This window comes from Chiloscyllium punctatum, chromosome 15, assembly GCF_047496795.1.
Source record: "Chiloscyllium punctatum isolate Juve2018m chromosome 15, sChiPun1.3, whole genome shotgun sequence".
In the NCBI taxonomy this organism is placed as follows: Eukaryota; Metazoa; Chordata; class Chondrichthyes; order Orectolobiformes; family Hemiscylliidae; genus Chiloscyllium; species Chiloscyllium punctatum.
Window position 1 is genome coordinate 64,254,756 of NC_092753.1, and position 27,735 is coordinate 64,282,490.

General features: G+C 41.8%; 1 protein-coding gene across 1 annotated transcript in view; it reads left to right on the forward strand.

The window, feature by feature from the left end:
* Positions 1-27,735, forward strand: part of cd247 (CD247 molecule) — a 151,317-nt gene continuing 123,582 nt past the window's right edge. The window contains exon 1 of the mRNA XM_072585320.1: positions 1-86. The gene's annotated coding sequence lies outside the window, so the exon portion shown is untranslated. The remainder of the gene's footprint in view (positions 87-27,735) is intronic.

The following is a 27,735-nucleotide window of genomic DNA, read 5'->3' on the forward strand; positions in this document are numbered from 1 at the left end:
TGCGATCGTATCTTCCAACCTATGCATCCCACATGCTACTTCTGGACTCCACCTTCTGAACCTGCACCATGATCGTTTTTAATTGGGTAAGGTGTTTAATTTGCTGTGTTTTACTGCCTCTTTGTGTTAGGTGTCTGCAATTATAAGCAATTATATGAGGAGCCAGCTATGAAATGAACACTTATGTTTACTGTCTATTTTAGATTTATAGCCTCTAAATGGTTTAACTGTCTATAAAGCACATTGCCTCCAGAATTTTAGACAGCTGACTGAGGTTTTCGGAATTGTATGTGTGAGCAACTATGTAGTCAATCTATCATTATGGTGCTTTCGTCAAGGACACAGGCTGTGCATTCATCTGCATGTTTTAAAAACAATTGGGACATTTAATTTCCAATTAACACAGTGCAATAGCAGGAACTTCACTCACCTCCCTCTAATATTTGCTGAGGCTGCCATCTCACTTGGAAAATGTAACTTTCTGTGTTGTGTGAATTGAAATACATTACCTGTTTATAAAGAATGTGGTTAAATTTGCTTCCCCCTCTGATGAAACCAAAGATATCAGCTCACCACCAGAGCAGGTGTGTTCATTGCAGTGGGAATATAGAGCAATACAGGAAATAATGGCAGGCTTCAAATGAACAGTTAAAACATACGGGTTAATTCTGCCATTTCCAATCATTATATTCAGTCACAGGTAATATGAATTCCAGGCCATAATTCATAGGTAATTAATTGGTTCTGCAATTTAAAAACAAAAGTAACACCATCCTTTTGTAAGTCATGGTTTGTGCTTCAGTTATAAATTACCTTTTTAGTTGCCCTGGTAAATTGCTGTACTCGCACTTGTGTTTGTATGTCTTAGAGTTTTCAGGAAAACTCTCCAATTTCAACTGTTTTGTCTCCGCGCTAATCTATGATTGTTATGGTCATGTATCCTCCTATTCATTCACACTGATAGTGAGTTTATACATCACATGTAGAGCTAAACATCAGTACGAGTTAAACTTAGTTGCATACTTACCTGATTTTAACCTGGTGTTGCACTTATTCTGTTACAAACTTGATGGATCCAGCCATGGACTGTTCACATATTCTGTTATTACGACACAGTGGTAAATGCCTCTGCTAATTAAACCAAACACAGAAAGGTTCACCTCGACTTGTAATCTGTTAAAGTATGAGTGACAGAGAACTACCCAAATTCCACTATTTAACAAAAAATATCATTCTTATTCTTTAACTCTAAAGTGAACATTAAACAACAACTATTTATACCTCTAAGTGTCCTTTCTCTTAAAGGTTTGTTATCTACCTTCCACTCTATAACAATCTACTGATCCAATAACGTCCCTATTAAATTTATAGCAACTTAATCCTTTCAAAACCAGATAGCGGCTCTTGTCTCTGGTATTGATCTTCCTCTGTTGATAGATCTCCCTGGGATGTCTTCAGTCTTCGGCTGCAACAATCTTTCATATGAAAAAAGTACCTTTGATAGAGAGTATTTTTGGGCAGTTTGTCTGACAATGACAGTTGGTGCTCTTTCTCCAGCTAACTGACCAAAATGCCCGCTTTTATACCCAAACAACAGATTGTCTCATTGGTTCAATGTTGTCAAAACAGTAAAATTCAAATTCAATTGGGTTTTAATATCTTGGGGCATAATTTAAACTGATTGGCTAACTTGAAACTATGTGAAAAGAATTCAGGTATCTAGGTTGCAGCCAAACGTTACATCTTCAAATTGTCCAGTACACTTCGTTCCTGCTAGTCAGTCATATGACAGGTGCTTGTCAGCTTTCACTCTCTCTTAATGGTACAGTACATACCTTCAACTTCATAACACTATCAATTGTACATTCTTCACACAGCACTATGTTCTGGCTTGTTAGTTGTTTAGGACTGTGTGTGTACTGTGTTTCCAGGAGATTCTGTTAACATCGCAATAATGGTTGAGATTAATGCTGTGAAAGAAATGGTTGAAACAGATACACCATTGGCCAACACATTAGAATAGAGAGAGAACAGGATAATGACAGAAACACAGCTCCCAACGTGTTCCCACCACCATGTAATTTTATTGAGGGCAACCTAACTGGCTCCCTGCTTGTCAATGGCAGGAAGCCAATTAAGAGAGGGATTAAGTATTTAGGTTACTTTTTGCAACATTGCTGCTTTTTCTGGCCCATGACCTCTCACAATGTGCTTGGCTCGTCCGCTGACAGGAGGTGGGTACGCAGGGAGAGAACCCAATAGCTCCACCTTTATTTGAAATCTGTAAATAATCAAAATACCATGGAAAACTTGCATTCAGGGATAGTCACACACTTAGCCAATGTGAAGCTGGAAGAGCACAGCTGGTCAGACAGCATCCGAGGAGCAGGAAAGTCAACATTTCAGACCAAATCCCTTCGTCAGGAGGGTTTCAGCTCAAAACATTGACAAGAGCAGGAAATGAAAAAAAGCATGGATGCTGCCTGATCTGCTGTGCTCTTCCAGCTTCACATCTATTGACTCTGATTTACTGTCATAGAGTTATAGAGATGTACAGCAGGGAAACAGACCCTGCGGTCCAACCCGTCCATGCCAACCAGATATCCCAACCCAATCTAGTCCCACCTGCCAACACCTGGCCCATATTCTTCCAAACCCTTCCTATTCATATACCCATCCAAATGCCTTAAATATTGTAATTGTACCAGCCTCCACCACTTCCTCCGGCAGCTCATTCCATACTCATACCACATTCTGTGTGAAAAAGTTGCTCCTTAGGTGTCTTTTATATCTTTTCCCTCTCACCCTAAACTTATGCCCTCTAGTTCTGGACTCTCCGACACCAGGGAAAAGACTTTGTCTATTTACCCTATCCATGTCGCTCATAATTTTGTAAACCTCTATAAGGTCACCCCTCAGCCTCTGATGCTCCAGGGAAAACAGCCCCAGCCTGTTCAGCCTCTCCCTATAGCTCAAATCCTCCAACCCTGGCAACATCCTTGTAAATCTTTTCTGAGTACTTCCAAGTTTCACAACATCTTTCTGATAGGAAGGAGACCAGAATTGCAAGCAATATTCCAACAGTGGCCTAACCAATGTCCTATACAGCTGCAACATGACCTCCCAACTCCTGTACTCAATACTCTGACCAATAAAAGAAAGCATACCAAACACCTTTTTCACCATCCTATCTACCTGCAACTCCACTTTCAAGGAGCTGTGAACCTGTAGTCCAAGGTCTCTTTGTTCAGCAACACTCCCTAGGACCTTACCATTAAGTGTATAAGTCATGCTAAGATTTGCTTTCCCAAAACGTAGCACCTCGCATTTATCTGAATTAAACTCCATCTGCCACTTCTCAGCCCATTGGCCCATCTGGTCAAGATCCTGTTGTAATCTGAGGTAACCCTATTTGCTGTCCACTGCACCTCCAATTTTGGTGTCATCTGCAAACTTACTAACTTTACCTCTTATGCTCGCATCCGAATCATTTATATAAATGACAACAATTGGAGGACCCAGCACCGATCCTTGTGGTACTCCACTGATCACAGGCCTCCAGTTTGAAATACAACCCTCCACCACCACCCTCTGTCTTCTACCTTTGAGCCAGTTCTGTATCCAAATGGTTAGTTCTCCCTGTATTCCATGAGATCTAACCTTGCTAATCAGTCTCCCTGAGGAACCTTGTCGAACGCCTTACTGAAGTTCACATAGATCACATCTACTGCTCTGCCCTCATCAATCCTCTTTGTTACTTCTTCAAAAAACTCAATCAAGTTTGTGAGACATGATTTCCCACGCAGTCCTGTCTCCTGGTCACCTGTTTACAGTGCAACTGTGTCCCTGGCTACCTGTTGTCAATGACAGAGCTAGAATTAAGGAAATCTGGAAATGGACCCAATGTGGGCTAGTAGTTCAAGAAAGCAGCTCACCACCACCTTCTCAAAGTCAATTAGGAATGATCAATACATGAAGGTGCAACCAGGAATGTGTGCAAGCCCATGAAGAATAATAAAAGAAATTGCAGCAGAGAACAAAGCAATTCATCCCATTGTGTCTGTGCTAGCCCTTTAAAAGAGCTACCCAACTAGCCCCAGTACCCCTCTTGGTCTAGTTTCTCTACATAACTGATGTCATGAATGCCAGGCAGTAAATATCGTCTCCACCAAGTCACAACTACACATCAGGTCTTGTCCTCAGCACGGTTCATGAATTAAGAAATTATATAAGGTTGCTTGTCCTCTTTTAATTTTCAAGTGTTTCCATTAAAAGTAACCAGCAGCACAGCTTTATCCTTTAACCAAGATAAAAAAGGTTGGTTAATTTCTGGGCGGTACAGTAGCACAGTAGCTACTTCACAGCACCAGAGACCCAGATTCAATTCCCGCCTCAGGCAACTGTCTGTGTGGAGTTTGCACATTCTCCCCGTGTCTGAGTGGGTTTCCTCTGGGTGCTCTGGTTTCCTCCCATAGTCCAAAAATGGGCAGATTAGGTGAATTGGCCATAGTGTTAGGTGAAGGGATAAATGTAGGGGAATGGGTCTGGGTGGGTTGCTTTTTGGAGGGTCGGTGTGGACTTGTTGGCCTGAAGGGCCTGTTTCCACACTGTAAGTAATCTAATCTAAAACTATTGCTAGAACTTATTTAAGTCAAATGTTATTAGCATGGGATGTGGGCAGCTTTGGCTAGGCCAGCATTTATTGCCCAAACATAATTGGCCAGAGGGCAATTAATAGTCAACCACATTGCTGTGGGTCTGGAGTTACATGTAAGCCAGACCATGTAAGAATGGCAGACTTCCTTCCTTAAAAGACATTAGTGAACCAGGTGGGTTTTTCCAAACAATCAGCAATGGATTCATATTAATCATTAGACTCTTAATTCCAGACTTATATTGAATTCAAATTCCACCATCTGCCATGGGAGGATTTGAACCCAAGTCCCCAGACCAGTTAACAAATTTTGGATTAATATTTGAGTGATAACACCACTAGGCCATTGCCTCCTTTGAATAATATAAATGCGAAGACTTAAAATATGAGCAAAAGTTACTTGTGAAGGTGCAAATGAGATCAATCCCTACTATTGTTGCAGGCCGAGCTTGGTCAAAGAATCATTTTCAGAAGTGAAGGTCTTGAAACATTATAATCAGAGTTCAAAATAATGAAATATTCTGTAGTTAAAGGTTGGTCAGAGATTACGCTTACTGCTGGACTGAGCAGGTCAGATGCAGGGCGTGAATGAAGGCCTCTTTGCTTTGTTTCTATGGCTCTGCTGATTGTGCCTCTTGGTAGCTTAGTTCAATACAGCTGTCCTGAACATTTTCCACTTTTTCCCTGTTGCTTAGTAGTGGCTGCTTTGAAATGTTTCTCTCAAAACATTTCCTCACAGCCAAACCTTTTTACCGTGCAAAATTTAAAAATGTTGATATCCTAAGACTGTCAAATTATGCTTCCATGGAAGGTATTGGATTAGCCTAGGTGTGGGCAGGTTGTTGGTGAGATAGAAAGAGCTATTCATACATTGAGGAAAACCATTGCCAGGGAGTTTCTTTACTTCCTTGAAAATGTTCGTTAAATGTCAAAAAGACTCCAGTAATTTCTTCCTGAGAGATGTACAGTGTGGACCCAATACCAACTGAATCTACAAGGGTAGTCATGTAACATCTGGGAGTCATTTTGTAAGACCCTCTGCGTCTATATTAAAGCCAGAATTGCTTTCTCCTTGAAATATATATTCTAACTGCACATTTGGGGCAACTTCCTCTGAGACCTCCTCATCTTTCCTGAGGAATGAGGCCTGGACGCCTCACTTCAGTAACGTGAGATGTCCTGCTCAAGCATAATCTGAGCCATGGTATTGTCCTGATCTTTATTTCATTTTTATGGCAATTAAACCAAGTTTTAACAGTAGATGGTGAATTTTTGGAACTGTTTTAGAACTGTATTGAAAAATAAAAACCTTAAATTGAACAAGCACTTAAATATTGTACTGTATACAAATAAAATTGTGAATATATCATCAGCATAACTTGCACAGAATCCATCACTTAATTGACAAACTATGGTCATTTTAATAGATATATGCCTGCTCATCTACTGGAAAGGTTTCTCTCCTGGACAAAACTTAAAACTTTTGACTGATATTCCCAAATTACAAAATTCATAAAATCACACTGAGCTTTCTCATTCATAATGGAAAGGATTTAATGTCTGGGGAATTTTCTCTTCCAACAAAACTTCCCATGAGCTGCTATTGGATGAACTGTGATGAAGTGTATTTCGCCTTTGATTCTGATATTGTGTTACATCCTGTAATAATACTTTGCAGCTATCTATATGCAGATCAAAATAGTTACTGTTTGCTTCTAGTCAAGAAACTGCTGTTCATTCCAATTAATGAATCATTTTTAAAAATCTGCTGTACGGGCTTTTCAAAATCCTCTATCAAATCCATATACTTGTTTGTAAAAATGACTTGTTTTCCACTTTATTAAACTATAGTATTCCATTCACTGGCTTCTAATGAAAAAGCAAGTAATTAAAATCAGAGATGTCAAGCCTGATTAAAGAAAGTGAGAGATTGCAAACACATTAACACATGGGAGCTATGTATATATTTTTAAATGTATGAGATGTGCTAAGATAAGTGTGTCTGTTTTCCTCTCACTGATTTTGTCTCCTTCACTTATAACTGCTTTTCACGTGTGGTTCGATGTGTAACATTTGTTGCTAGATTTCATTTGAAAATATACATTTATTAAAGAAAAGTCCTCACTGCTCATATTAATTCCGTACATTGCATTTCTGGGTTGGGAAAAAGCTTGGGATTTTGACTGTGATGCAAGTTGTACTATCAGGGCAATAACATAAAATTACAATGGGATCAGAAAATGGTGGACATGCTTGTCAGATCAGAGGTCAGAAACCTGAAATGGAACTCTGGACTGCATTTTAACATTTCTTTTGGCTAAGTACAAGTTGTGTTGAGTTTTATAGAGGGATTCTTGACACGAGGCCAAGCAAGATTTCTCTTTGTATCTCGCCAAATTTTCCTCAGAACCTACCCACCTGCCCCGTGATGTGCTTCTCATCTGATTTGCTCTCATCTTAGCTATGCCATTCCAAGACCAATGCACCACTCAGCAGGTATCTGCCAAAAGACCAGGATCTCTCGCTTCCACACCATCTTTGAAACGCCACACCTGCATCCAGACAAGCATTGGCAATCTGGCATTGCCCTTCGCTGACAGTGGGCATGTCACAGCAACCACCTAAGCTCCTAACCTCACGGCTGTCCATGGGCATTTCTGGCATTCCCTCACACGTATAACGCCATTCCCTCACCCTATCCACTTTTCCTGTCCTTAGGCACATCCTATGACTCTTTCCCCAATGTCCAGTGGTCACCCGCAGCTTTTCATTGTCCTATTGGAAACATCAAAATCAGGCACGCATTTGGACAAGAGCAAACGTGAACTTCTATCGTCAGCCAGCAAAAGGGAACATAATGGAAACAAATACAGTCTACAACTTGCACCCAAAATGTAAACCAAATGCTGGCAACTTGACCTTGATAGTCCATGATTGTCCTCTAGTAGGTGTCACTCAGATCTTTTCTGCCTTGCATTACCTGATGCATCTGAGCTGAACCACAAACAGAGTTTTCCCAAGCTCAATGTCCCCATCCGTCTCCTCAATGACTACTCTTGTTCCGCCATCACTTCAGCATCTAGCACCTGCTCCAATTGTAGAATCGCAGAGCACAGTATGCCACAATGGGACAACACACCCTGTCTAGACTCTACTGGAGAGACCCATGGGAACCCCCCCTCCCCCCCCCCCCCTCCCCCCCCCCAGATTGATACAAACAGTGAAACTGATCTAATGCCTGCTCCATTAACATTGTGCCTCGCATGGTCCCCAAGTCCCCTCAAGTCCCCCATGTCCCTTTTTATCTTGCACTACCTGACAACCCTTTTCCACCCAATTCCACTCTAATGTAAAAACACACCATGTTGAATTTCACCTCCAACTGCCCTCCTTTCTCCTGAATCCCAATATCACAATTTAATCATCTCCACCCTGTCCTGTGATGCTTCCACCATGGAAGCCACAGTGTTAGTCACTGCCAGTTATAACTCCCACTGTAGCCTTGTAGCCAACCAGGCCTTCTGCTGCTATTCCACATACCAGCCCAAATGCCATCCTTGTTCCTCACTCCATAAATGTATCTGCTTCTCCCCCCCTACCCTCCCATCAGCCCACCTCTTTTGATAGTGATCCCTTCACAGCCCTGACTGACTCCCTTTGCATCCCACCCTCAATGATCAATGGACTGACATCCAAGACTGTATTTGAGCTCCAACTGCATTCGATGAACAGCCTAGACATGACTGACAGACTCCTGACTGCTGTGTTTGCAGATTCCTGACTGTTATATACGATTCCTCTGAATGCCATCTATTGTCTATTGATCCTACAGGACTGATTGTTGAGCACTCTCTGGGCTGCAGTCACACAGTCACACTGAACTGAGGCTCAGGTAGGCAGATTTTTAATCAGTAAGGGATTCAAGAGTGACAGGTGGTCCTTGACTTATGAATGTCTGACTTACAAATACTCATAGTTATGATAAAGATCCCATAATACTATTAATTTTAAGAATCTGACATGTGAACATTCAATTGTACTTATACACAGATAAACTTTATTGTACTGTTTGTATTTTGACCTGTGTACAAATCAAATTACAAAAATACTCAGGAACAGAACTCCTTCATAGCTCAGGGACTGCCTGTGTAGGAAAAAGGCAAGAGGTGAAGTTGAGAATTAACAGGTCAGCCATTATCTCATTGAATGGTGAAGCAAACTTGATGGGCTGAATGGACTACTTTTGTTTCTACATCTTGCGAACTTATCTAATGGTCTGCAGAATGTAACACAGGCGTTCAACTTGCAATGCCCAGACTATTGTCCAATCTATCCCTATACTCAGCCCTGAGGATAGATAAAGCCATCTATCCATGGATGTGAGATTCACTATATAGAAAAAACTTGAAGTTGTCTTTGAGTTTCTCAGCGTACACTTGCCTGGCAAAGTTCCACACCTTCATGGTATTACAGCAGTGTTGAGTTCTCCAAAACACTACAGAGAGGGTCACAGTTCAATCCAGCAAGATATATGTGACCACACATTTTCAGACCAAACTTTGAGCAACAAACCACTGCATTCTGTCCTCTGCTGCTCTTATGTGAATATATGCTTGCAATTCAGGAAGGAATCGATGAGGTCACTTATGTGAATACATGTACACTTGAGGTGTGCAACCTGAAACCAACGATAGCACAGAAACGAGTCAACTCATTGAAGATTTAACAGATTTCCAAATTAGCATCTTACCAAACTCTAGCTAGCATCAGAGGGGAGTTTTAGAAGCAGTCACTTTACTTTGATGCAAATGTGAAGCCTTAAGTGATCAGTTTTTACAGATGAGCAAACACAGTTGCAGAACATAACACTAAAATCCAAAATCCCAGCAACCAATGTAACAGGGAACAAATTCATTTTGTGACCTTGCTGTGATAGATATTACTGGACCATTCTTCAGCACTGCTTTTCATTTGTATTTAACTTTGAGTTGTCAACATTTTTGAGCCTTGTAACTGCTCTTTTGAAGCTGTGGAAATGTTTAGACCGCCATGTATACTCAAACCATCAGGGTCCTTTAGGAAACAAAATTCTTCCATTCCTGTCTCTAGAGGCACTGGATGGGATGATAGAATGCGGCACAGCTATTAGCATTGGTGCAGGTGGGGTAAAGGTAGTGAGTAGGCATCACAGAGAGTACGCAGGGTTATTGGAGGGTGTGGGGAGTTTGAGGTTGGGTGGGTGAGAGCGAGTGATAGAAGATACCATGTGCGACAGTGAGAATGGTAGAGCGTGAGCTTTGGAAGGAGTTGGACAAAGCAGCAGGGAGAGAGTGAATGTGAGGTAGCAGAGAGAAGATGGTTATATTTACTGTGAGGAGTGGAGAAGACCATTTACCTTTGCCCTGCACTGCTGAAGCTTCTGATGAATTGTGGAGACTATTTTGTCATGGGTATTGACTTCAGAGCAGGCTGACAGGGTCTGGTGGCATGGTCTCCTCTGTTGGTCCTGGGGGAAGACGATGCACCACTCTGGCCAGCAGAACCTTGAAGTCCCTGTTTGAAATTTTCTTTCAACCTGATGCTATCTTTAATTTCCCTGGTTAACCATAGCCAGCTTATCCTCTTTCTCAAATCTTTCTTCCTCACTGGAATGTCTGTGCTGTGAGCCATGAACTATTTTCTTAAAATCCATCACTGATTCTCAATCATATTTGCTGCTAAACGTCTTTCCCAGTACACTCCAGATAACGCTGCCTCATGCCTTTTCATTTAAATTGAGCACTTTTGCTTCTGACCTAAGTTCCTCCCTCTCAAGCTGAACACTTATTTTTGCTTTGTTATGATCACTATTTGCAAGGAGATCTTTTACTCTGTCATCATTTATTAAGGCTGTCTCAATAAACTTCATTAGATTCAAAATAGCCTGTTCCCTGGTTGGATTCACAACATGTCAGTCTGGGAACCTGTCCCGAAAGCATTCTCTAAGTTCTTCCACTTTGCCAATCTGACAATCTACATGAAAATAGCATCACCCATGATTAATGTACTGATTTGATCCAAGCTGTCATTATCTATGAGTTATTCCCTGTCCTACCATATAGCTACTGTTAGGGCTACTCCTATCAGTGTCTTCTTGCCCTTTTTTTTAATAGATATTTTTATTAGAAATTTAACATTTTTACAAGTTTACAAAAATAAACAAAACTCTCATATACAAACATTGATATACAATTAAATCAAATATACAATAGCCAAAATTTAACAAAAGAAAAAAAAATACCGAAAAAGAAAAAAAAACAGAACTCAACTGTTTACTTATCTAACCTACAACTAACCAGAGTGTATATTTAAATCTCTTACATGCTCGGAATGTGTTAACATCAGATGTAATAAAACCCGTATTCGTGCGGGATTCCTCTGCTAAGGGGCCCCGGACCAGGCAGGTTTGTAATCTCAATTAAATAAAAGCCCTTGTTAGGATAGCCGAAATATCTGTATTTATGTAATTCAAGAAGGGCTGTCATATTTTATAAAATAATTCGGTCTTTCGGTGCACCATATTTGTAAGGAAGTCAAGGGGAATACATTCCATAATTAATCTGTGCCAATTTGAAAGTCCAGGGGGGCCCTCAGCCACTCAGTTTACCAAAATATTTTTCCTTGCACAGAAAGAAGGAATAGAAAATAGTCTCTTCCCGTACATGTCCAGGGAGGGAAAGTTCGAAAAGCCCAAAAGGAGAGATACAGGGTCCACTTTAATTTCCGTTCCTAAAATTTCTGTCAGGGTACTTGCTACTTTAGTCCAATATCTACAGATCTTATGACAGGTCCATAGGCAATGTACAAGAGTGCCCACCTCTAATTTGCATTTGGGACACATTGGAGATGCTCCTGCCTTAAACTTTGCCAATCGAACCAGTGCTATATGGGCCCTATGAAGTACCTTCAGCTGGATAGCCTGAGTTCTGTTACAGATAGTAATTCTTCTAGCATTTTCCCAAATATCATTCCACGTTTCTATAGAGATTTCTAGTCCCAAATCCTGATCCCATGTTTTAAGCAGCTTGTCCATATCTCCTGATACTTCATCATGTAGTAAATGATAAATAGTACTGACGGAAGATACCCCCACTGGTCATAGGACATTACATTCTCTATCTGATTTATAAAGACTATCTAATAACGTAGTCCTCTTCTGTATATAGTCTCGAATTTGGAAGTATCGAAAGAGGTTCTTGCCCTTTCTATTGCTTACCCATAAGAATTCTACTTCCAACTCAAGATCATGTCTTGCTATCATACTGATTCCATCCTGTGCCAATAATGCTTCCCCACCACCTTATGTCTTTGCTTTCCTGTTCATCACCTAAGGAACCTATTGTAATGATAATCATTAGTACACACAGCCCAGTTCTAAGTGTGCTACTCAGTTGATGCCTGCACTTCTCTAAAAGGAGTTGCACTCTGGCCTCAGCAACTTATTCACCTGGCTAGGAAACATTATGAGCAAGGAGAAAGCTGACTAAAGGTGCAGAGGACAGTGGGAGAGAGCTTTTAGATATTTGGACACTGCACTGGGGGCTTTAACCATGAAAATTGAGAGCAGGAGAGAGAGAGAGAGAGAGGCAATCTGCTGAATGGGCCTCACTGTCGAGCATGCTCCCCTCAAACCAACTACAGAACCTGGGACAACATGAAGGCAATTTGAGGGACAGATTGAAAGAAGTACCTTTTGAGAGCACTTTGCTAGGTGACATTGCACTATCTGTGAAGCATCACATTTGATTACTTTTGTACTATGTCAGTTTGTTTGAGCCTCTGTTTAGCCCCAAATGTAATTGTCAGCATTACCTCCCTCCCATTAATACTGTATCTCCTCCCACCTACAAATTCAGTTTCCCCATTTCTAAGTTATCGCTCTCCCATCCCCCAGCCAGTCCCTGAATTTGATATTGCTTCATGTGGCAGTACCCTGCACAGGGCTGGCTGTGCCTCACTCCCAAGCGTGCGGAGATAGGGAGCCTCTGAACGACCGAGAGCACCTCGAGCAGATAGCTGTCCAATTCCCCGGATTGGTATGGGAGGTTGCCCTTGACTTGCTGTATAAGGATGGCCTTGCCTCCATGGACTTCGGTAAAGGCCACTCCCCTGAGACTTTGCATCATGGTTACTGCTTGCTGCATTTGCAGTGTGTTTGCTGCATAAGCTGTGGTATTTGGAGTCAGTGTGAGATTGACATTTCACATTGCTGTGCAACAAGATGTCTGCCTCCTTCACTGAGGACTATTGACCTACAAGGCAAGAAGCATAACGTGTGACTGTGCTAATCAGCTGACAAGGCAAGACTAGTGAGCATTAAAATAAGTGCTAATTGAGTAAGTGTTCTGAGGGCTCTGAGGTACAGGTTGGTCCAATCCAAGACTGGGTGCCTGTCCTGTCTGAAAAATTGTGGTTGGCACAGCCTTTCTAAGCTGGTTGCCAGTTCTCCTTGCAGTATAGGTCTGGACTTTCCAAGTGCCCTACAAATGGTTTGGAGAAGGGTTGGAAAATGTCAGATGCCAATGTCTTTGGACAAGGGGTGCCTATGGATTGTACCCTGTCATATTGTTTTGTGCTGAGCAATATGGTAGCTCCTTGCAAGCAGCAGTGAACTGAGGTCACCAGGTACCCACTCTGACCTCATATGATGTGGGGGACAGTCTCAATCACAGTGCATTAAAGGCCATCAGAGATTTCTCAAATAAACTTAAAATGACTGGTGGGCAAAGAGGAAACTTTAAACAAAAAGGCAAGATGCAGGCTGAAAAGAAGAAGGATCTCAGAGTGAGCATTGCTGCCATAGCTGGGGGCCATCATGAGGCACAACTGGAGACAGGGAGGTCAAAAGCCGTCAAAGAAATTTAAAGTGAGTTTGTAGCACCAGGAACTTTGCACAGCCAGAATTAATGTGATAAAGAGACAATTTAAAAATCTAAGATCATGCCTTCAACAATTATAGCTGCAGATTCTTCAGCTACAAACAAAGGAGTAATGGTGTTTCTGGAAAACTGGAAAAATAGAGGGAAACTGGTGCTTCTGTCTGCAAGGTGTTTTCAGACATGGAGATATGCAATGTTGTCATTGCGAAGAATGATCTCTCAGCCACATGGGCTTAAAAGATCTTTTTTAAACTGCATCCTTAACTAGAAAGCACTCATAAAGAAATGACCACAACTTGTGATATTCACTGGCCTGAGCAGCAAGAACCAGTCCTTTTCTACGAGGACCCTGTCAGTGAGTGGTGACCTGATATATTCCTGCTGGATGGATTGTCTTGTCTTATTGCATTTGATCATTGTTCAGGGTGGTTGGAGGTGAAGATGTTATACACCGCCATAACAAACAATAACCTGATTGCTGTCATACATAATTCTTTGAAGTTTGTGTCACATATAGACAGGGTGGTTAAGCAGCCGTTTAACAACCCTATCAATTTAGGTGGCAACTTTGAGGGATCTATAGACATAAACCCCAAGATCCCACTGTTCCTCCACACTGCCACAAATCCTGCCTTTAACTCTGTATTCTGTATTCAAATTTGATCTTCCAAAATGAATCACCTCACACTTTTCCGGGTTGAACTCCATCTGCCACTTACCAGCACAGTTCTGCAACCTACAAAAGCCCTCCACACTATCCCCCACTCCCCCAACCCTATGTTGAAGTTGTACAGGATGTTGGTGAGGCCTCTTCTGGAGTACTGTGTCCAAGTCTGGTCACCCTGTTATAGGAAGAGTATTATTAAGCTGGAAAGGGTTCAGAAGAGATTTACCAGGATGTTGCTAGGAATGAAGTGTTTGAGTTATGGGGAAAGGCTGAAAGGCTGTGACTTTTTTTACTGGCGTGTGGGAGGTTGAGGAGTGACGTTATAGAGGTTTATAAAATTATGAGGGGTATAGTTAAGGTGAATGGCCAGTGTCTTTTCTCTAGGGTGGGGGATTTTAAGTTAAGGGGGCATATTTTTAAGGTGAGAGGAGAAAGATTTTAAAAAGACATGAGGAGAAAGTATTTTACACAGTGATTCATGTGTGGAATGAACTTCAGAAGAAGTGGTGCTTGTGGGTACAGTTACACTGTTTAAAAGACATTTAGATACGTACATGAATAAAAAATGTTTGGAGGGATAGGGGCCAAGCAAAGGCAGGTAAGTCTAGTTTAGTTTGGGTTTATGGTCGTCATGGACCGGTAGGACCAAAGGGTCTGTTTCCATGTTGTATGACTTTATGATTTTATTCTATATATTCCATCTTAAGATAATAGTCTTTTCTAATGAGACTATTCAGCAGTTTCCCTTTCTCAGTTTAAACTGAGTAGATCCAGTCAGAAAGTCAGATAATAGAACATAGAACATAGAAGAATACAGCGCAGTACAGGCCCTTCGGCCCTCGATGTTGCGCCGATCAAAGCCCACCTAACCTACACTAACCCACTATCCTCCATATACCTATCCAATGCCCGCTTAAATACCCATAAAGAGGGAGAGTCCACCACTGCTACTGGCAGGGCATTCCATGAACTTACGACTCGCTGAGTGAAGAACCTACCCCTAACATCAGTCCTATATCTACCCCCCCTTAATTTAAAGCTATGCCCCCTTGTAATAGCTGACTCCATACGTGGAAAAAGGTTCTCACTGTCAACCCTATCTAACCTCCTAATCATCTTGTATACCTCTATCAAGTCACCCCTAAACCTTCTTTTCTCCAATGAAAACAACCCCAAGTGCCTAAGCCTTTCCTCATAGGATCTTCCTACCATACCAGGCAACATTCTGGTAAACTTCCTCTGCACCCGTTCCAGTGCCTCCACATCCTTCCTATAGTATGGTGACCAAGACTGCACACAATATTCCAGATGCGGCCGCACCAGAGTCTTATACAACTGCAGCATGACCTCAGGACTCCGGAACTCAATTCCTCTACCAATAAAAGCCAGTACGCCATATGCCTTCTTCACTGCATTATTTACCTGGGTGGCAACTTTCAGAGATCTGTGTACATGGACACCAAGATCCCTCTGCTCTTCCACACTACCAAGTATCCGACCATTAGCCCAGTACCCCATCTTTTTGTTACTCTTACCAAAGTGAATCACCTCACACTTAGCTACATTGAACTCCATTTGCCACCTTTCTGCCCAGCTCTGCAGCTTCTCTATATCCCGCTGTAACCTGCCACATCCTTCCTCACTGTCTACAACTCCTCCGACTTTCGTATCATCCGCAAACTTGCTCACCCAACCTTCTAACCCTTCCTCCAGGTCATTTATAAAAATGACAAACAGCAATGGTCCCAAAACAGATCCTTGCGGAACACTGCTAGTGACGGCACTCCAAGATGAACCTTTGCCATCAACTACTACCCTCTGTCTTCTTCCAGCCAGCCAATTCCTAATCCAAACCTCCAACTCACACTCAATGCCATATCTCTGTATTTTCTGCAGTAGCCTACCATGGGGGACCTTATCAAACACCTTACTAAAATCCATATATACCACATCTACTGCTTTCCCCTCATCTACCTCCTTAGTCACCTTCTCAAAGAATTCAATAAGGTTTGTGAGGCACGACCTGCCCTTCACAAAACCATGCTGACTATCCTTGATCACATTATTCTTATCCAGATGTGCATAAATCCTATCCCTTACAATTCTCTCTAAGACTTTGCCCACAACAGAAGTGAGACTCACTGGCCTATAGTTACTAGGATTATCCCTACTCCCCTTCTTGAACAAGGGAACCACGTTTGCTAGCCTCCAATCCTCTGGCACTACTCCTGTAGACAAAGAGGACACAAAAATCAAGGCCAATGGCTCTGCAATCTCCTCCCTTGCTTCCCAGATGGTGGCAACTTACCCAATCCTACGTTGGCAGTATTTAGCATTGCAAACTCGAAAGACACTTGGATCTAATTTATTATTGGATTGCTTGCTCTGTCTGTGACTTGCTTCTTGCACTGCCTGGCATGCAAGTAGCCTGTGTTGTAGCTTCATCAACTTTACTTCACTCTTACATCTACCTGATGCTGCTCCTGGCATTACCTCCTGCACTCCTCATTGAACTAGGATTAATTCCCTGCTATGTGGTAAAAGGAGAGTGCCATGCCATGAGGTTACAGATTGTTATTTATTACAGTTGTGTTTCTCCTGAATGCCCACAGGATTTCATGGATGCCCAGTCTTGAGTTGTTAGATCTGTTCAGAATCTAACCCATTTAACACGGTGGTAGTGCCACACACCCTGACACAGAGTACTTTCATGTGAAAGAGGGACTTTGTTTGCACAAGGACAGTGCGGTGATTTCTCTTACTGGTGCTGTCATGGACAGCTACAGGTAGCTTGGTGAGGATGAGATAAAGTATGTTTGTCCCACTTTTTGGTTTCCCCAGATTGCTGCAGACCTACTCTAGCAACTATATCCCTTAGGCTTCGGCCATCCTGGTTGGTATCGGTGCTAACAGCAACTCCTAGTCATGGCAATAGAAGCTATTCACCAGGACACGTCCTGTGACCTTGCCACCCTCAATGTCTCTTCTAATTGGTGTTGAGCTTGGAGAAGGTGATTCGTCAGCTAAGTGATATTCAGCAGGAGGTTTCCTTGTCCATGTTTGACATGATGTCAAGTGAGTTTATGGAGTCATGAGACGAAGTTGAGCACTTCCAGGGCAAACCCCCCCCCCCCCCCCCCCCCCCCCCCCTCCCTACTGTATATCATTGAGCTTGCCATCTCTGCTGGGTCTATACTGACAGTGGGACAGGGCAGAGATGGTGATGATGGTGTCTGGGCATTGTCTGTAAAGAATGACTATGTCAGGCTGTAGCTTGACCAGTCTGTGAGACAGCTCTCCCAATTTTGTCACAAGTGCCCAGATGTTAGTAAGGAGGTGTTTGCAGGAGGAGGATGAGGCTGTTTACTGTTGTCATTCCTGGTGCTGTGATTGGTATCACATGGCCCATCCTGTATCTTTTCTTTACAGACTTTGGTGTAGTTAGATGCAACTGAGTGACTTGCTCAGCTCTTTCAGAGAGCATATAAGAGTCAATCACATTTGGAATAATTGTTCCTGGTTAGCAAGGTACAATTAGTAAATACATTCGTCTGTAGAGGACATTATTTTCAAAACACCAATTAATTTTCTTCACATTTCAAGTGTTTCTGATAGGTACTTCATAACAAAATACCAATAAATAGAATTTAATTTCCTGTCCCAGCTGATGAATTCAACTGCATTTACTTCAATGCAAGAGGCCTAACAGGGAAGGCAGTTGGATTAAGGGCATGGTTAGGAACATGGGACTGGGCTATCATAGCAATTACAGAAACATGGCTCAGGGATGGGCAGGACTGGCAGCTTAATGTTCCAGGATACAAATGCTATAGGAAGGATAAAATAGGGGGCAAGAGAGGAGGGGGAGTGGCACTTTTCATAGGGGATAGCAAAATGGCTGTACTTAGGGAGGATCTTCTGGGGTATACATCCAAGGAAGTTGTTTGGTGGAATTGAGAAATAAGAAAAGGATGATCACCTTATTGAGATTGTATTATAGACCCCCCTAATCATCAGTGGGAAATTGAGAAACAAATTTGCAGGAGATTTCAGTTATCTGTAAGGAAAATAAGGTAGTTATGGTCAGGGATTATAACTTTCCAAACATAGACTGGGACTGCCATGGTGTTGAGGGTTTAGATGGAGTGGAATTTGTTGAGTTTGTACAAGAAAAGTTTCTGATTCAGTATGTGGATGTACCTACTAGAGAAAAAGTGCTGAACTTGACCTACTTTTGAGAAATAAGGCAGGCCAGGTGACTGAGGTGTCAGTGGGGGAGCACTTTGGGGCCAGTGACCATAATTCTATTAGTTGTAAAATAGTGATGGAAAAGGTAGACTTTATCTAAAATGAAGTTCTATGTTGGAGGAGGGCTAATTTTGATGGTATTAGGCAAGAACTTTCAAAAGCTGATTGGGGGCTGGAAAATGGGAGGGCTTCAAAAATGAGATAATGAGAGTGCAGAGACAGCTTATTCCTGTTAGGGTGAAAGGCAAGGCTGGTAGGTGCTGGATAACTAGAGAAATTGAGGTTTTGGTTCAGAAAAAGAAGGAAACATATGTCAGGTATAGGCAGGAGAGATCGAACGAATCCTTAGAAGAGTACAACGGCAGTAGAAGTATAATTAAGAGGGAAATCAAAAGAGCAAAAAGGGGTTATGAGATAGTTTTGGAAAGTTGGGTTAAGGATAATCCAAAGGGTTTTTGCAAATACATGAAGAGTAAAAGGGTAACTAGGGAGAGAACAGGGCCCCTCAAAGATCAGCAAAGCAATTTATATGTGGAACCACAGGAGATGGGAGAGATACTAAACAAGTATTTTGCATCAGTATTTACTGTGAAAAAGGACATGGAAGATATAGAATATGGGGAAATAGATGGGGACATCTTGAAAGATGTCTGTATTACAGAGGAGGAGGTGCTGGATGTCTTGAAATGCATAAAAGTGGATAAATGTCCAGGACCTAATCAAGTATATCCTAGAACTCTGTGGGAAGCTAGGGAAGTGATTGCTGGGCCCTTTACTGAGATATTTGTATCATCGAAAGTCACAGGTGAGATGCCGGAAGACTGGAGGTTGGCTTACGTGGTGCCACTATTTAAGACAAGCCAGGGAACTATAGACCGGTGAGCCTGACCTCGGTGGTGGGCAGGTTGCTGGAAGGAATCCTGAGGGACAGGATGTACATGTATTTGGAAAGGCAAGGACTGATTAGGGATAGTCAGCATGACTTTATGCATGGGAAATCATGTCTCACAAACTTGATTGAGTTTTTTAAAGAAGTAACAAAGAGGATTTATGAGGGCAGAGTGGTGGCCGTGATCTATATGGACTTCAGTAAGGCATTCAACAAGGTTCCTCATGAGATACTGGTTAGCAAGGTTAGATCTCATGGAATACAGGGAGAACTAGCCATTTGGATACAGAACTGGCTCAATAGAAGAAGACAAGGTGGTGGTGCAGGGTTGCTTTTCAGACTGGAGGCCTGTGACCAGTGGAGTGCCACAAGGATCAGTCTATGCCCACTACTTTTCATCATTTACATAGGAGGAACAGTTAGTAAGTTTGCAGATGACACCAAAATTGGAGGTGTAGTGGACAGTGAAGAAGGTTACCTCAGAATACAATGGGGTCTTGATCAGAAGGGCCAATGGGCTAAGGAGTGGCAGGTGGAGTTTAATTTAGATAAAAGCGAGGTGCTGCATTTTGGGAAAGCAAATCTTAGCTGTACTTATACACTAAATGGTAAGGTCCTAGGGGGTGTTGCTGAACAAAGGGACCTTGGAGTCCAGGTCCATAGTTCTTTGAAAGTAGAGTCGCAGGTAGATAGGATAGTGAATAGGATAGTAGATAAATTGTTTGGTATACTTTCCTTTATTGGTCAGTGCATTGAGTATAGGCATTAGGAGGTCATGTTGTGTCTGTACAGGACATTGGGTCAGCCACTTTTGGAATATTGTATGCAATTCTGATTCCAATTCTATCGGAAGAATGTTTTCATTTTGAAAGGGTTCAGAAAAGATTTAAAAGAATGTTGCCAAGGTTGAAGGATTTGAGCTGTAGGGAGAGGTCAAATAGGCTAGGGTTGTTTTCCCTGGAGCATTGGAGGCTGAGGGATGACCTCATAGAGGTTTATAAAATCATGAGGGGCATGGATAGGGTAAATAGACAAAATCTTTTCCCTGGGGTGGGAAAGTCCAGAGCTAGAGGGCATAAGTTTGGGGTGAGAGGGAAAAGATATAGAAAGGACCTAAGGGGCAACTTTTTCATGCAGAGGATGGTGCGTGTATGGAATGAGCTGCAAGAGGAAGTGGTGGACGCTGGTACACTTGCCCCATTTGAAAGGCATCAGGATGGGTATATGAATAGGAAGGTATTAAAGGGATATGGACCAAATGCTGGCAAATGGGACTAGATAAGGTTGGGATATCTGTTCAGCATGGATAAGTTGGACTGAGTGGGTCTGTTTCCGTGCTGTATAGCTCTATGGCTCTATGGATTGAGTTTTTTGAAGCAGTAACAAAGAGGATTGTTGAGGGCAGAATAATGGATGTGATGTATATGAACTTCAACAAGGCATTTGACAAGATTCCTCTTGTTAGACTGGTAGGCAAGGTTAGATCTCATGATAGAACTGGCCATTTGGATACAGAACTAACTCAAAGGTAGAAGACAGAGTGTGATGGGTGGAGAGTTGTTTTTCAAACTGGAAGCCTGTGATTTGGATGTGAGTATTAGAGATATAGTTAGCGAGTTTGCAAATGATACCAACATTGGAAGTGCAGTGGAGAGCGAAGAAAGTTACCTCAGAGTACAATGGGATCATGATCAGAGGAGCCAGTGTGCTGAAGAGTGGCAGATGGAGTTTAATTCAGATAAATGTGACGTGCTGCATTTTGGAAAGGCAAATCAGAGCAGGACTTATACACTTAATGTAAGGTCTTTTGTTGCTGACCAAAGAGACCTTGGAGTGCAGATTCATAGCTCTTTGAAAGTGGAGTCGCAGGTAGATAGAATAGTGAAGAAGGCCTTTGGTATGCATTCCTTTATTGGTCAGAGTATTGAGTATAGGAGTTGGGAGGTCATGTTATGGCTGTACAGGACATTGGTTAGGCCAATTTTGGAAAATTGTATGTAGTTCTGGTCTCCCTGGTTTGGGAAGGATGTTGTCAAACTTGAAAGGGTTCAGAAAAGATTTACAAGGATGTTGCCAGGGTTGGAGTAGTCGAGCTACACAGAGAGGCTGAATAGGTTGGGGCTGTTTTCACTGGAGCATCGGAGGCTGAGAGGTTTATAAAATCATGGATTTGCATAGATAGGGCAAATAGACAAGGTCTTTTCCCTGGTGTGGGGGAATCCAGAACTAGAGGGCATAGGTTTGGGGTGAGATGGAAACGATATAAAAAGGACCTAAGGGGCAACTTTTTCACACATAGGATGGTGCATGTATGGAATGAGCTGCCAGAGGAAGTGATGGAGGCTGGTACAATTACAGCATTTAAACGTCATCAGGATGGGTATATGAATAGAAAGGGTTTGAGGGATATGGGTCAAGTGCTGGCAAACGGGACTTGATTAGGTTAGGGCATCTGGTTGGCATGGACAAGTTGGAATAAAGGGTCTGTTTCTATGCTATACATTCCTATGACTTCATGCAGCTTTTGAAAAAGTAAGGACAAGAGCATGCACTCAAATAGTTACAAAATCAGGTGGGCCAAACACAGAGTTTCAGCTGATGGAATATTCCTTTCTTGTGGTACATCAGATTACATTTGAGATGAGGCCTTCAAAACATAGATATACAATCTTACCCATTGTTCGAACCTCAATCTGAAGTTACTCACTGTGTTTGCAAGGGAAGAAAAAACTGTCCTGTATTTACAATCCTTCATTTCTGAAACCGACATGAATAGTTACTACAAGTCCTTGAATCCTGTGACCTGTGTGTCTCTCACAATATAATCGATTCCTTATAAACAAATATTTTGTTTCCCACAGACATTTGGAAATTGATATCATTCAAAAAGTGCTAAGGATATTGGAATCAGTTGTAAATTGGGGAGCTGGACTGGAAATATATATGTTAAAAATGAACAAATCCTGTCTGTAACAATCCTGTAAAGTGCGCTTGGTTTCGGTACACCATGGTGAAGGTGTTGGTTCCTGTTTAAATAAAAGATCGACTAATGTTTGGTTAATAACTTGGTTGTAGGTTTCAAAGATCAGAAAAGATTTACAAAGTCACAAGATCAGTGTGGTCTGGTTTGAATTTTGTGTATGCATGCAGTAGAGGAGGCTCCATGACCTAGATCTCTTTACAAATGATAGACAAGCATTTGTCCACAAACAGGGATGTCAGTGCTGAACCTCTCTCAAGTGCAGTATACTGTGCTGGTGATTACTTAACCCAATCTTGAGACTCAATCAGTGACCAGTTTTTTAAATATTTGTTCATGGGTTGTGGGCATTTCAGCGTTAATTGCCCATTGATAAAACCTTATGAATAGTGCACTGACCACCTGGTTAAACCACTGTAGTCGGTATGGTATCAGTACATTTATAGTGCTACATAAAAGGTGGTACCAGGATTTTAACATTGTGATGAAGAAGGAATGGCAATGTAATTCTAAACAAGGATGGTGTAAGGATGGGGAGCTCGAGATGATGGTTTCATCTCCTTCTAGGTGTTAGAAGTTGTGGGTTTAGAGGGAATGTTGGTATGTTGTTGCAATTCATCTTGTAGCTGGCACACCCAATGACTGCTGTGGGGAGAGATATAACTTTAAGGTGATGGATTAAAGATCATGTGAGCTGGTTTATCATGAATGGTGTCAAGCTTCTTGAGTATTGTTGGTGTGGCACTTAATCAGGTAAGTGGTGAGTAATCCATCACATTCCAGACTTGTTCTATGCAGATATAAACTTTGAGGAGTGAGGAGAAAAAACCCTCCCTGCGTAATTTTCAGCTTTTGACCTGTCCCTAGCCACAGTATTGACACAGTTGATCTAACTACGTTTCTGGTCAATGGTAACATCCTAGCAAATGGGGAATACAGCAATGGAAGAGTCATCGATTGTCAAGGGGCAATGGTTAGATTCTCTCTTGTTGGAGATGGTCATTGCGAAGCACTTGTGTGATGAATGTTAGTTGAAATGTTATCATTTCAGTCTGAACATTCTTCATGTCTCATTGCATATAAAGCTCTGCTTCAGTATTGAAGGAGTCATGAATGGTGCTGACAACGATGCACTCATCAGTGAACATCCCTGATTTGACGTTATGATGGAGGGAAGGTCACTGATGTCGGAGATGAAGATGGTTGGGCCCAGGACAGTACTCTGAGGACATCTTGTAGGGTTGTCCTGGGGGTGAAATGATTGGCCTCCAATGATGACAGCCTTTTTCCTGTCTGCTAGATATCACAGAACAGTGGAGAGTTACCCCGATTCCCAATTTGCACTCAGTCAAATGCTACTTTCAACTTTTGCATTTGAGGCTGGGAACAAGGCTGTAATGAAGTCGGGAACCGAGTGTCCCTAATGGAATCAAATATGAGCACCAGTGAGCAAGTTATCGCTGAGTAACTGTTGATTGATAACAATATCAATGACAGCTTCCATCATTCCACTGATGATTTGGAGTAGACCAATGGGTGGTAATTGTTTAAATTGGGTTTGTCCTGCTTTTGCGAACAGGGCCTACATGGTCAATTTTCCACAGTGTTGAGTAGGTATCAGTGTACAATGCAGCCAGGGTAGAACACAAGTCTTCATCACTACAGCAGTGGCGGTGGAGTGGGGTTGGGGGGAGGGGGTGCCTTGTCAGGGCCCATAAACTTAGCTGTCACAGGGGTTTCATTTCTTGGTATCAAGTGGAATCCTGAAGAAGCGCTTATACCCGAAACGTCGATTCTCCTGCTCCTTGGATGCTGCCTGACCTGCTGCGCTTTTCCAGCAACACATTTTTCAGCTCTGATCTCCAGCATCTGCAGTCCTCACTTTCTTCTTGATTAATCAGGAGAAAGTGAGGACTGCAGATCCTGGAGACCAGAGCTGAAAAGTGTGGTGTTGGAAAAGCGCAGCAGGCCAGGAAGCATCCGAGGAGCAGGAGAATCGACGTTTCGGGCATAAGCCCTTCTTCCTCATTCCTGAAGAAGGGCTTATGCCCGAAACGTTGATTCTCCTGCTCCTCGGATGCTGCCTGGCCTGCTGCGCTTTTCTTGATTAATCAGTTGGGCAACAATGTGTGGACTTCAACACTGGACAGGTTCCTACAGTTTTCAGTGGTGAGCCTTCAGGTTGGAGGGAACCTCTCTGGAGGGTTTGTAGTTTTTAAAAATGACACCATGTCCATGCTGTCTGCATGAAGTGATGCTGGGATTAATGTCCTGTGGCATGCCTCTCCCTCACCAGTGCCAGCATATTGGTCGAACCCCATGCATCAAGGTTGGTAATTGATGAACTGTTGTATGATCATGACTGATTGGCTGCATTTCCTCCATGTGGCACTGCACTCACTTCTGATTCTGCTGCCAAGATGGGTGCCACACGTACTACATTCAGCCCCATGTGATATTACCTGGACAAATGCTGTGACACTACTTTGGTATTATGAGAAGAACTGAGGAGTAATACGCAAACAGTGCGGCAGGTTCATTTGCTAATAACTTTTAATTGAATTTATTCCATTTCCAAATCAATTCACTGGCTTTGAAATAACTCCGGTTGCCAATCATGGTTCAGTTGGTCCTCCTCCAGTTTCTGAGTCATATGGCAAATTCCACTCAATGACTTGAGAATGAAAATAACAAAGGTGACACTAGTGACACAGCACTGAGGATGTGCTGTATTGTCACCAGAGTTCTGTCTTTCAGATGCGATATTATGTCAAGGCCCTGTATTCTTCCTCAGGTCAATTTAATAGATTTTGGAGTAGGGTAAGGAAACCATGATGTCCTGGCTATTATTTTCCCTCAAACAACATCACAACACTTTGTCTGGTCACTGTCACACTGTTGTTTCTGGAAAATTGCTTTGCATATCGGTTTCTGCCTTTTCTTACAACTGTGACTACATCTCAAAAATCCTTAATTGATTGTAAAGAGCCTGAGGACATTCTATGCTCATGAAAAATGCTGTACAAATCTTTCTTTCAATGACCTGTGGTTTATTTTTGTAAATTCTTTGCATCTCATTTCTGTAGGATTCCGGGAACTAAAGAATTCATTAGTCTCTACAAAATTGAGTTACTGCAAGGAAAGGTCTACTCAGTGTTGTTCCCTATGTTATGACATTAAATTATTCAAAAACTAAATTTTGATTAATGAGCATCAATAATTTTGTACTGACAGCGTTATCTGTCAGCAATCTGTCAACTAGTGATTAAGGACAAAGAATTTACTGAAAGAGGAATTTAAGTAAGATTGGTTTATGTAACAATATTTCACATTAATCTACTTCTTGCTGTTAAGATACTTTTTGTGATATATTTTATGGAATGCCATATTTATAAAAAGTGGAATGTCAGTTTCACAAGAAAAAAATGATACATTATTAAACAGCAGAAGCATAATTGTCAAAAAATATTTCATTTATGATTGTCAATCTAACAGCAATTCATCTCATCACCAACATCCACTAAATGGTAGCTGTTCAATAAAAACTGATTGAAATGGATTGTCAGGAGTATGGGCTTGCAAACATCCAGACAATGTGAACAGAGCTACACCTACTTATGAGCCCCACATAGTACCAGGAGCATGTTTTTGATAGACAGTGTGGGTTTTTTTCATGAAACTACAGTATGTGACATTTTTAGATATTAATTACTAGTGAAACATTCTACAGGGGTTGATGTTGTGTCATGGAATTTTTAATTTAGCAAAAACAATTCTCCAGTTATAGTACACTTCCAAGCTTGAATATTCCATAAATTATGCATCTTACAGATGAAACCTGAAAATACTATCGCACTGAAGCTTTCATTTCAAATGTGACTTCACATGATTTCATGTGTCTGTATCAAAATATTTTGGAAATATTTTCCCATTCTGTATTTCTTTGTCAGAAGTTATTTTAAGTGGAGCTTTGCCTGTCAGTGAAAGTGACATAATCTACTGTTTCTTTTTGCTCATCTTCTTAATTTCTGGGAAAATTAACATATTTATAAGTAGGGAGAAAAGTACAGCCACTAAATGACACAGCTAGGATTTATCCTTAATTTTTGTACTTCCAAAATAGTTTTGCAATGAGTTTCTTTTACCATTAATCCAGAAGATGTTATAACAAAAGAATAGAATACTGTCTATGTATATATAACTCTCAATCCTCTATTCTCACCATTACATGGTGAATAGTTGAAATCCCATTTCAGATCTCTATCACATTCCACAAGATCTAAAATACCACAACACCAGATTATAGTCACCTGTAAAAGGAGCGAGGTTCTGAACGGTTGTGTTGGACTATAACCTGGTGTCATGTGATTTTTGACCTTGTCCAACCCAGTCCAACACCAGTACCTCCACATCATAACATTCCACAAGAGACTGAACTTTTTATCCTTACTCAGTGTCTCCAAATTCCCAATCAATTGTTGACCTATGCTACTTACAAGGGAATGAGTTGCCTCAAATTCCATGTTGCTTCCTATAGTCACACACAGGCTGGCTGTTTCTGTTGAGAAATAGCAAATTGCCAATGTGGATCAATTTCCTTCACAGAGTTACTTACTATTGTTTTAACCTCTAATTCCATGTTGGTTTCTCTCATCTCTGGACTACTTGCCAGAATTCCATGCCCCTCCCAATCTAGTTTGAATCCACCCAGACAGCATTAGCACACCTCCCAATGAGGATGTTGGTCCCATTCCTATTGAGAATTAACCCGACCAACTTATACAGTTCCTACTACACCCAGAAACAATCTCAATATCTCAGGAACCGAAAGACTTCCCTCCTGCAAATTCTCTCCAGCTTTGCATTTATCAGCTCTATCCTTCTATTATACTCACTACTGCATGGCACTGGTATTAATCTGGAGATTGCAACCTTTGAAGTCCTACTTTTAAATTTCCGACCTAACTCCCTGTAGTTTGCTTGCAGCTCCCCATTTCTCTTTCTTCCTATATCAACGGTGTCAATATAGTCCAGAACTCCTGGCTGTTCATCTTCCGCCTTAATAATGACCAGCAGCCATTCCATGATATCCTTGACTCTGACATCCGGGAGGCAACACAGCATCCTGGAGTCTTGCCAGGGAAATGCCTGACTATACACATCACTAACAAATTCCCAAATTGTCCTTCACAGTTCTTTCCTCACCATCACCCCTTACCCCTGAGCAGCTGACGTCCACAGAGAAGGCATAACTGTCATTGTTTTCTAAAGCTGACAAGGTGTTTGCAAGTGAGATGTGCTCAGGAAATGCCTTCAATACCTGCCTGGTCCCTGCCTTCCATCTGACAGTCACACATTCCCCCCTCAGCCTGCTCTTTG